This window comes from Neophocaena asiaeorientalis, unplaced genomic scaffold (genome assembly GCF_003031525.2).
Source record: "Neophocaena asiaeorientalis asiaeorientalis breed wild unplaced genomic scaffold, Neophocaena_asiaeorientalis_V1.1 scaffold268, whole genome shotgun sequence".
NCBI lineage: Eukaryota > Metazoa > Chordata > Mammalia > Artiodactyla > Phocoenidae > Neophocaena > Neophocaena asiaeorientalis.
In genome coordinates this window covers 10,885,775-10,893,855 of record NW_020173979.1, presented here as the reverse complement: position 1 = coordinate 10,893,855, position 8,081 = coordinate 10,885,775, and positions in this window count along the sequence as shown.

Sequence of the window (8,081 nt, the reverse complement as noted above, 5' to 3'; positions counted from 1 at the left end):
TGCAGTTCTTAATTTAAATCCTCTTAAATGTCCGGAGGAAAGACGGTGGAATTTCTCAGTCATTTGCCATCAAGGATATCAAGATGATAGGGAAGCACTAAGTGCAGAAGGGATCCCTTGGGCGAACCACCTTCCTACCCTCCTGCCTGCAAGAAGCATTTACTTTTTCTCAACCTGGGGAACCTCTAAATGGCAGTGCAGGGGGCAGCGGAGAGAGATTATTCAGAAGAGGCAGCAGGAAGAAAATAACCTCATATATGTTTTAGTTGTGTTTCCTGGTCAGGATGCTTTCTGAAACCAGAAGCACATAGAATTCCACCTTCCCTGTCCCTTACCTGTCCCCTTGTCTCCCAGGACACTTGTCAACACATCTCCAAGTCTTGGTCTCTGGCTTGGCTGTGGGTCTGCTCCCCTGTGCTGTCCCATCGAATCTCCTGCCAAGCCCGTGGTGTTGGCGTTCTCACTGCAGGTCGTGTTTGTGTTCGCTTCTCACTTATTACTCTCTTAAATTCAATTAGTACCCTCTTGCCATGGGAGGCCAGTGTGCTCTCTGAGAGCAAGAAAGAAGGAGCCCTAGAGCTAGTCTGTGGCCCTGTCTTGGCATTTTCGTGGAATCCTTACCTCCTCTCCAATTTAAATTCAGTCCACAGCGAGGGTCACAAATCAGTGGTTGTTAGAATGTATTATGAAGAAATAAACATTTATCAAATTGCTTTTCGAGAAGGTGAATAATTTAGCAAAAAAAAAATTACTACTACCAGCATCACAACAAAATTGTGCTACTGACTGACAATTTATTTTATTCCTCTGAGATGCTAGGAGCTGAAGCATGCTGAGTGAATATTGATCAGGTGGATGCAGATAAATGCAGTTCTTTATAAGTCTTGGGTTACTAACTTGTTGCCGATTAAGAGCTAAAAAAACATTTAAATGCCCCCCACAGTAATAGTATGGACCCTGGGGACCCTGGGATGCTAGCTTGTTATTGCCAACTTATGTTTTAATCACCACAGAAGCACAAGTTATTGTGGGAGTACTCGGGAGAAGCCTTACTCTTTGGTCTATCCGTGTAAAGCTGTGTTCCCCCCAGGGAATGTTTTTCTGAAAATTTATCATTATTATCTTTTCTAATATTTATTGAGCACTTGAAGTGTGTTAGGTACCATATTATTTCTTTTATGTAACTGACCTAACAGTCCACCTAACAACCCTGTATGGTAGGTGTTGTTATTTTCATTTGACTCATGGGAAAAACTGATACTCAGGGAAGTTCACTTGTCCGGGGCTACACAGCTTGTGAATAGCAAAGCAAAGATTTGTGTCCAGCTCAGTCTAATTTCAAAACCCTTGCTCGTTAAACACAACTGTATCCCATATTATTTAAGATGTGAACCACTTGTGACTGGCTCTAAAACCATCTTCCGTGGAAGTTTATGATTTGGAGGAGTCCATTGTGGCATCTCTCTTTTCAACAAGTGGGAAATGAGTAGAATTTTTCTAAGCCTAATCAGAATCAGCAACCTCTGGAAACTCACATAGGGAGGCCTTCGCACGTGAACAGAACCAGGCTGCTTGTTTGGCGTTACGTCTAATTCATTGGTCGCCCGTTAAGCACCCACTGTGAGTTCATGTGTGAGGGTGAAGGCAGGACAGTGAGAGATTCTGGGCTTTGGATTGATTAGGGGGCGATGTAAGATTACGGGCATTGGAATCTGGAATGTAGAGTCCATCGCTTATCAGTTATCTACCTTTGGGTAGGTATCTTCACTTTCAGCCTAAGGCTCCTGAACTGGTAAGTAGAGTTGATGGTAATTATTGTGCTCCCTATTTGTTCTCAGAGCCGTTCTTCACTCTTCTGTTCTACTCCAAATCCAAGCGGACACTGATGCCGCAAACTCCCTTGTCAGCTGACTTGTTCGGGATTTGGCCAATGGGATCCACTGGTGGGAGAGTGGAGGGCTGGAGGAACATTAGAAGTTAGAGTATTTCTCCCTCTGTCTGCTTCCTGCAGCCTCTCTGGCAGCAGCTGCGTCTCTCCCAGGGCTCCAGCTCCCAGCAGACAAGTTGGTTATGGCTTCAGCTTTCATCACTGAGGTTGACCCGTCGGCTCTGATGACGTGCCCTGTCGCTTATCTCTCCAGCCCTGAGGTAGCAGCTTCCTGTTTTGGCTCAATTCTGAGTAGCCTTACTATCCCTGTTAGGCTTCTCAACTCTCCTGTCACCTTCGTGACCGATTTCCTACTTGAAATGCTCTTGGTTTGGAACACCTAGAGTGTTTTCTGTTTTCCTAACTAGACTGTGACTTAATCTTTCAGGATTAAGTAAAGAATGCATTTAAAGCCCCTACTATATAAGAGATGTTCAAGAAGCCTCAAAGTGATTAGGGATCAGGGATAGAAGGAAAGTAAAAATTAAAAGATGATAAAGTGGGTTGTAAGTGAGATAGTAGAAAGTGCTTCCAGTCAGACACTGGACACTTGGGTTTAATTTCTGCCTCTGGGTTAAGCCATCTATGAGAAATTAGGTTAATACCTTAAGTGCTAAGGACCTCACTTTACCTACCTGTTCAGTAAGACATGTAAAAAATAATGTATTTCTCAGATACAAAAAGGTAGATATTAATTCGGTTGGGGATAAATGGTGGGGATCCGGGAGAACTTCATGAAGGAGGGAAAATTGGCCTGAGTCCTGAAGGATGACTACCCCAGAGACTATTAATGTTACTGGCAGACTGGAAAGCTGGTGAGGGTATAAACGTTCTAGATAAGGTCATTAGAAAAGACCACATTAGATAGCCAGACAGCTCTTGTTAGGAACCAAACAGGAGCAAGTCCATTGCAGATGTTTTGGAATCTTCAATTAGCAGAGAAGGAATAGGTTGGATGACATTCCCAAATTCCTCCCATCTCTTTTCTTTATCCTTCACTTGTTACAAGCCCTAATCTTAGGAGTCGTACCAAGAAATAACCAAGAGGACTTCTGGCAAGTTGAGAGCTTTGATTTCTTTGTAAAGATATTTGTCCTCTAGTTCTGCTACTCAGTGGATGATTTGGGGTTTCAAATAGACTCTCAAGAGAGATCATTCCATGGGCCTAGAGATTATCATACTGAGTGAAGTAAGTCAGAAAGAGAAAGACAGGTACCACATGATATCACTTACTTATGGAATCTGTGACACCAATGAACTTACCTATGAAACAGAAACAGACTCGCAGACATAGAGAACAGACTTGTGGTTGCCAAAGGGGAGGGGGAATGGGAAAGGGATGGATTGGGAGTTTGGGATTTGCAGATGTAAACTATTATATGTAGGATGGATAAACAACAAGGTCCTACTGTATAGCACAGGGAACTATATTCAATATTCTGTAATAAACCATAATGGAAAAGAACATGAAAAAGAATGTGTATAACTCAATCACTTTGCTGTACAGCAGAAATTAACACAACATTGTAAATCAACTATACTTCAATTTGTGGCTTCCCTGGTGGTCCAGTGGTTAAGACTCTGCCTTCCAATGCAGGGGGCTCTGGTTCGATCCCTGGTTGGGGAACTAAGATCCCACGTGTCGTGCAGTGTGGCAAAAAACAAACAAAAAAACAATACTTCAATTAAAAAAAAGATTATTCTTTATATCCTGAATCAAATAAGAGGTTGGTGGGACATTGGATATTCAAATTTTTAGGTCATGTTTGTAAACTGAGGGAGACCTGTAATAACAGCCTCTGCAGACACCCTTAGAACCTCTCCTATTTAAGTAAGAAACTATAAGCAGACATGTCAGTATTCCTGGGATGCAGACTCTTCTTCAGTGCTGTGACTTATTTTCATGTCCTGAGATATATTTGAGGAAAAAAACTCCAAACAACTCATGAGTTGGAGATTGGCCTGGGACAGCTGTTTGGGAAACTCTTCCTTTAGTATTTTGGGTGCATTATAATTTTTGGCATTTGCAGTGGCCGTAGGCTGAGAAAATATTTATTGAGTGCAGAACATCTTTGCATCTGTGAGTGAAACCTGTCTATGGTCTAAGGCTGGCGTTTTCCCCTGGGGGCTTTCTCACATGGTGTTTAGGAGGAAGGAGTCAGGTTGGGATGAGTGGGACTAAAGGTACGAGCATTTCCAAAAAGCTGTTGCACTTTGCAATTTGAGCTTCCACTGCCAGATAACTTGGCAGGTGCCAGAAACAGCTACTGCAGGACTAGAAAGTTACATGAATACCAGAGGGAGAAAACTGATTTGCTCACTAGGAGGCTCTATTAAGTGAACATCTGTTAACTGTAAAAATCCCATGCACCAAGTGGGAAAATATAATGAAATTCAGAGCTTTTGAGCAAATTAAAATCATAAAATACCAGTGGGCAGGAATCACTGTGTGTTTCATGATTCTGAAATTTACATGGAAACTTGGAGCAAGGCGAAACAAGGGGGGGAACACTTAAGATTATTTACTATGGGTGTGGAATAGAGCTATCCTTTTGCTTTGGGAGAAAGCTGGCAGTTAGGGGAAAATGCACTCAGTGAGGAAGTTCGTGTGAAAAGCTCCCCAGCTGATAACTGTTGACATAATAAACTGTGGCTCTGCAGTGGGAAGGCTTGAGTCAGAACAAGGGAAGTCTGGGATGTGGCTCTGTCCTTTGCAGAGTTGGGGACCATTACAGATTTGTGCTGTCCAGATGCTACTGAAATCCTAAAGGAGGGAAGGGAAAGAGCAGGGAACACGTGGTTTTTCCATATGGTGTGTGCCCAAGACAAATGCCTTAGCAAGGTAGTATGTGGAGGGAATTGTGTTTAAAATACTCATCTCAGTTGTGGAAATTCCATTAGCTGTTTCTTTGGTTGTTTTTTTTCTGTTTTTTTTTTGGGGGTGTATGCGGGCCTCTCACTGCCGCGGCTCTCCCGCCGCGGAGCACAGGCTCCGGACACGCAGGCTCAGTGGCCATGGCTCACAGGCCCAGCCGCTCCGCGGCATGTGGGACCTTCCCGGACCGGGGCACTAACCCGTGTCCCCCGCATCGGCAGGAGGACTCCCAACCACTGCACCACCAGGGAAACCCCTCCTTGGTTGTTCTGCATTGCAACCATCCTAGACTAGGCAACAAGAGAAGAACACAGGTTAACTAGGAAGAACAGATCTATGTCGAAGATAGGGTGAGGTCAGTTTAATTTCAGTACTACATAAATCCCTGTGGCCACTTGGGCGTTTGTCATATTAATGGCTTTGAACGTTTTAGCACTAGTGGCATTGGAGTTATTTAATCTTGTGATTATCTTCGTTGATTTCCTGTGGGAGCAAAGGAGGGGTAGGGAGTTAACAAGGGGATGTGAAGCATAACAAAGGGGTCAAAGGTTCCTAGCACGTGAGAAAAATTTTGATTATTGTCAGGTGCATATAAATGGAATGGGCTTCTGGAAGGATGTGCTTTGCCCCACGTTTTGCTGAGCTCTAATTGGAGACCTGGCTTCCCTAATTGTGTGGTGAGATCTAGTTACTCTAGTTAAGAGGGAAATTGTGTATCAGAGGGCAGAGGGTAAAGCTTTTAAATAAGGCTTCTTTCCCAAATGCCTAAGCAAGAAATTGGAACAGAAATATACTGTAGAGCTAAAAAGTCTTAAAGTGCCTCTTAAATCTTTACTACAATTACCGTAATACAGAATAATAGAGCTGATGCTATTTTTAAAAGCTTTTGAAGGTTGCAAGTAGCAGCCATAAATTGTGGGTTGCAGAAAATCTGTAACTGTAGTTTTTCAGGGGCTTTTTATTTTAATGAAAGAGAAAAGGTTTTAATAAAACCAGAGAGAACTAACAGGGGACATTGTGAGATAATGGGACTGTCTCCTTAGCGCTAGAAGTGCAAAGGAGTCTAAATGATTGGCGAGTATGTGCTTATTTAAAAAAAAAAAAAAAAATCAGATTCTCTTTCCTGGCCACATTTGGGGACATTTGGGTAAATTTGATTTATTAGGTCAACAACATGGAGGTAGCCAAGCATGAGAACAAGAAAGAATCTGACATTAGCTGAGATGTGAATAGTTTAGAGAAAATGAGGCAGATATTCTGGCTCCCTTTGTGAAGGAAAGAACAAAATGCCATTAGCATACCTTGCTGTAAAGAGAAGCTCAGTAACAATGACCTGATTCACCTGGAGAAAATTGTCCCCGTGTCTGCCGAGATTTGTTGTGGGTGAGAGTTCTGAAAGAAAAACTTGAGTGTGATGGGATACTTTCAGATGCCTCCCCTCCCGCACCCATTTTTACAAATAGGAAGAAAGGAGGAACTAAAGAAACCTCACACAGTATTATGTTTTTCTGCCTCTGCATTCTTTGCCCAGTCTTCACCACAGCAAGCTGAGCTGAAAAGTGTTTTTGTAGTTTAAACCATCTGGGGTTCCATCTACCAAACTTCCTTAACAAACCCACCTGCCATTAATAACAATGTTCTCTTGACTGTCAAATTATTATTGACTTCTAGTTGATGTACTGTGGATACAAACATCATTCACTGATATCAAACGGTATTGATGTTCTTGGTTAGTCTCTAATTGTGATATATAGTGGCAGTAGCAGTGGGGAGCACCCCCCCAGAGCATCTGAGGCGGCGGGGTGTATTAATTTACCTGAAAAAAGTGACTTGGAAGGGGAGTTTTATTGGATGAGTTGCATAGGGATGAAAGGGAGGAGGAGAAGTGGAGGGTTAAGATATGGCATGTGTGGTGGGGAAAAGAAACATTTGAAGTGGACAGGCGAGTAGAGGTCAGACCAGAAAGGGTGGTAGACATGGTGCCTGATACCCAGGATCTTTCAGTAAATATTTGCTGGAAGAATTAATGAATATCTGGCTAGTTGTTGGCTTTTAATTGTTCAATTAAAGGTCCATCTAGTCACTTTCTGCCTTTTTCATTTTTACTGATGGTGTCAAAGAATGCATATGTGTACATCTTTAACTCATGTTATTCTTTACCACATATTTTTTCCAAGCCAATGCCAGTACTTTCTTCTCCACAGAGATTTCCCTTCTATTCTCTTTAGGATGTAAATATTCTGTACTATTCCATGATACGGACTCTTGGTACCATCCATGCCTCTTTCCTCCTATGATCTTGTTAGTGCAGTTATTTATAATTCTCTCTTTTCCCTTGTATGATTCTAATCTCCTTGAGGGAAGATAATCTGATTTATTTTTCCATTAAAACGAAAGTCACAAAAATTATAATCATCCTCATCAGTTCACTCAGTCCCATGTAATTAATTTGTTTTTTCATCTTGATCTTTTGTTAGCACTTTTATGAGTTCATCAGTTTTCCATTAGAGTTCTGAAAATGCTTATTCATTCAGTTCAGCAGTGTAGTCAGTTACCAGAAACCTGTACTTGTCAGAGTCTTTTCCATGAATTCCTTGAAGATGAAACCCTTTTATAGGAACATATTTGCAAAAGCGTCAGAGTACAGCCAGAACTGTCTGTAAATAACAAAAGACTTAAAAATGACCACAAAGATTTGATGAAAGTTCTTAATAATGCAATTGACAAGGAAATTTAGTTGTTTCTGAGATATACATTTTAAAGTAATAATTAGAATTATGACTTATAATATTATACCAGAACATATAAGATTTTTAGAAATTTCATGTAATGTCTAAAACATTTATATTAACATATTTCCATACAAATATCCCAAAGAAAGTTTAGTATTAGTTGTTTCATTTTTTTATACTGCAGGTTCTTATTAGTCATCAGTTTTATACACATCAGTGTATACATGTCAATCCCAATTTTCCAATTCAGCACACCAAGATCCCCACCCCACTGCGGATTTCCCCCCTTGGTGTCCATACGTCTGTTCTCTACATCTGTGTCTCAATTTCTGCCCTGCAAACTGGTTCATCTGTACCATTCTACTAGGTTCCACGTACATACGTTAATATACGATATTTGTTTTCCTCTTTCTGACTTACTTCACTCTGTTTGACAGTCTCTAGATCCGTCCACATCTCAACAAATGACTCAATTTCGTTCCTTTTTATGGCTGAGTAATATTCCTTTGTATATATATACCACATCTTCTTTATCCATTCATCTCTC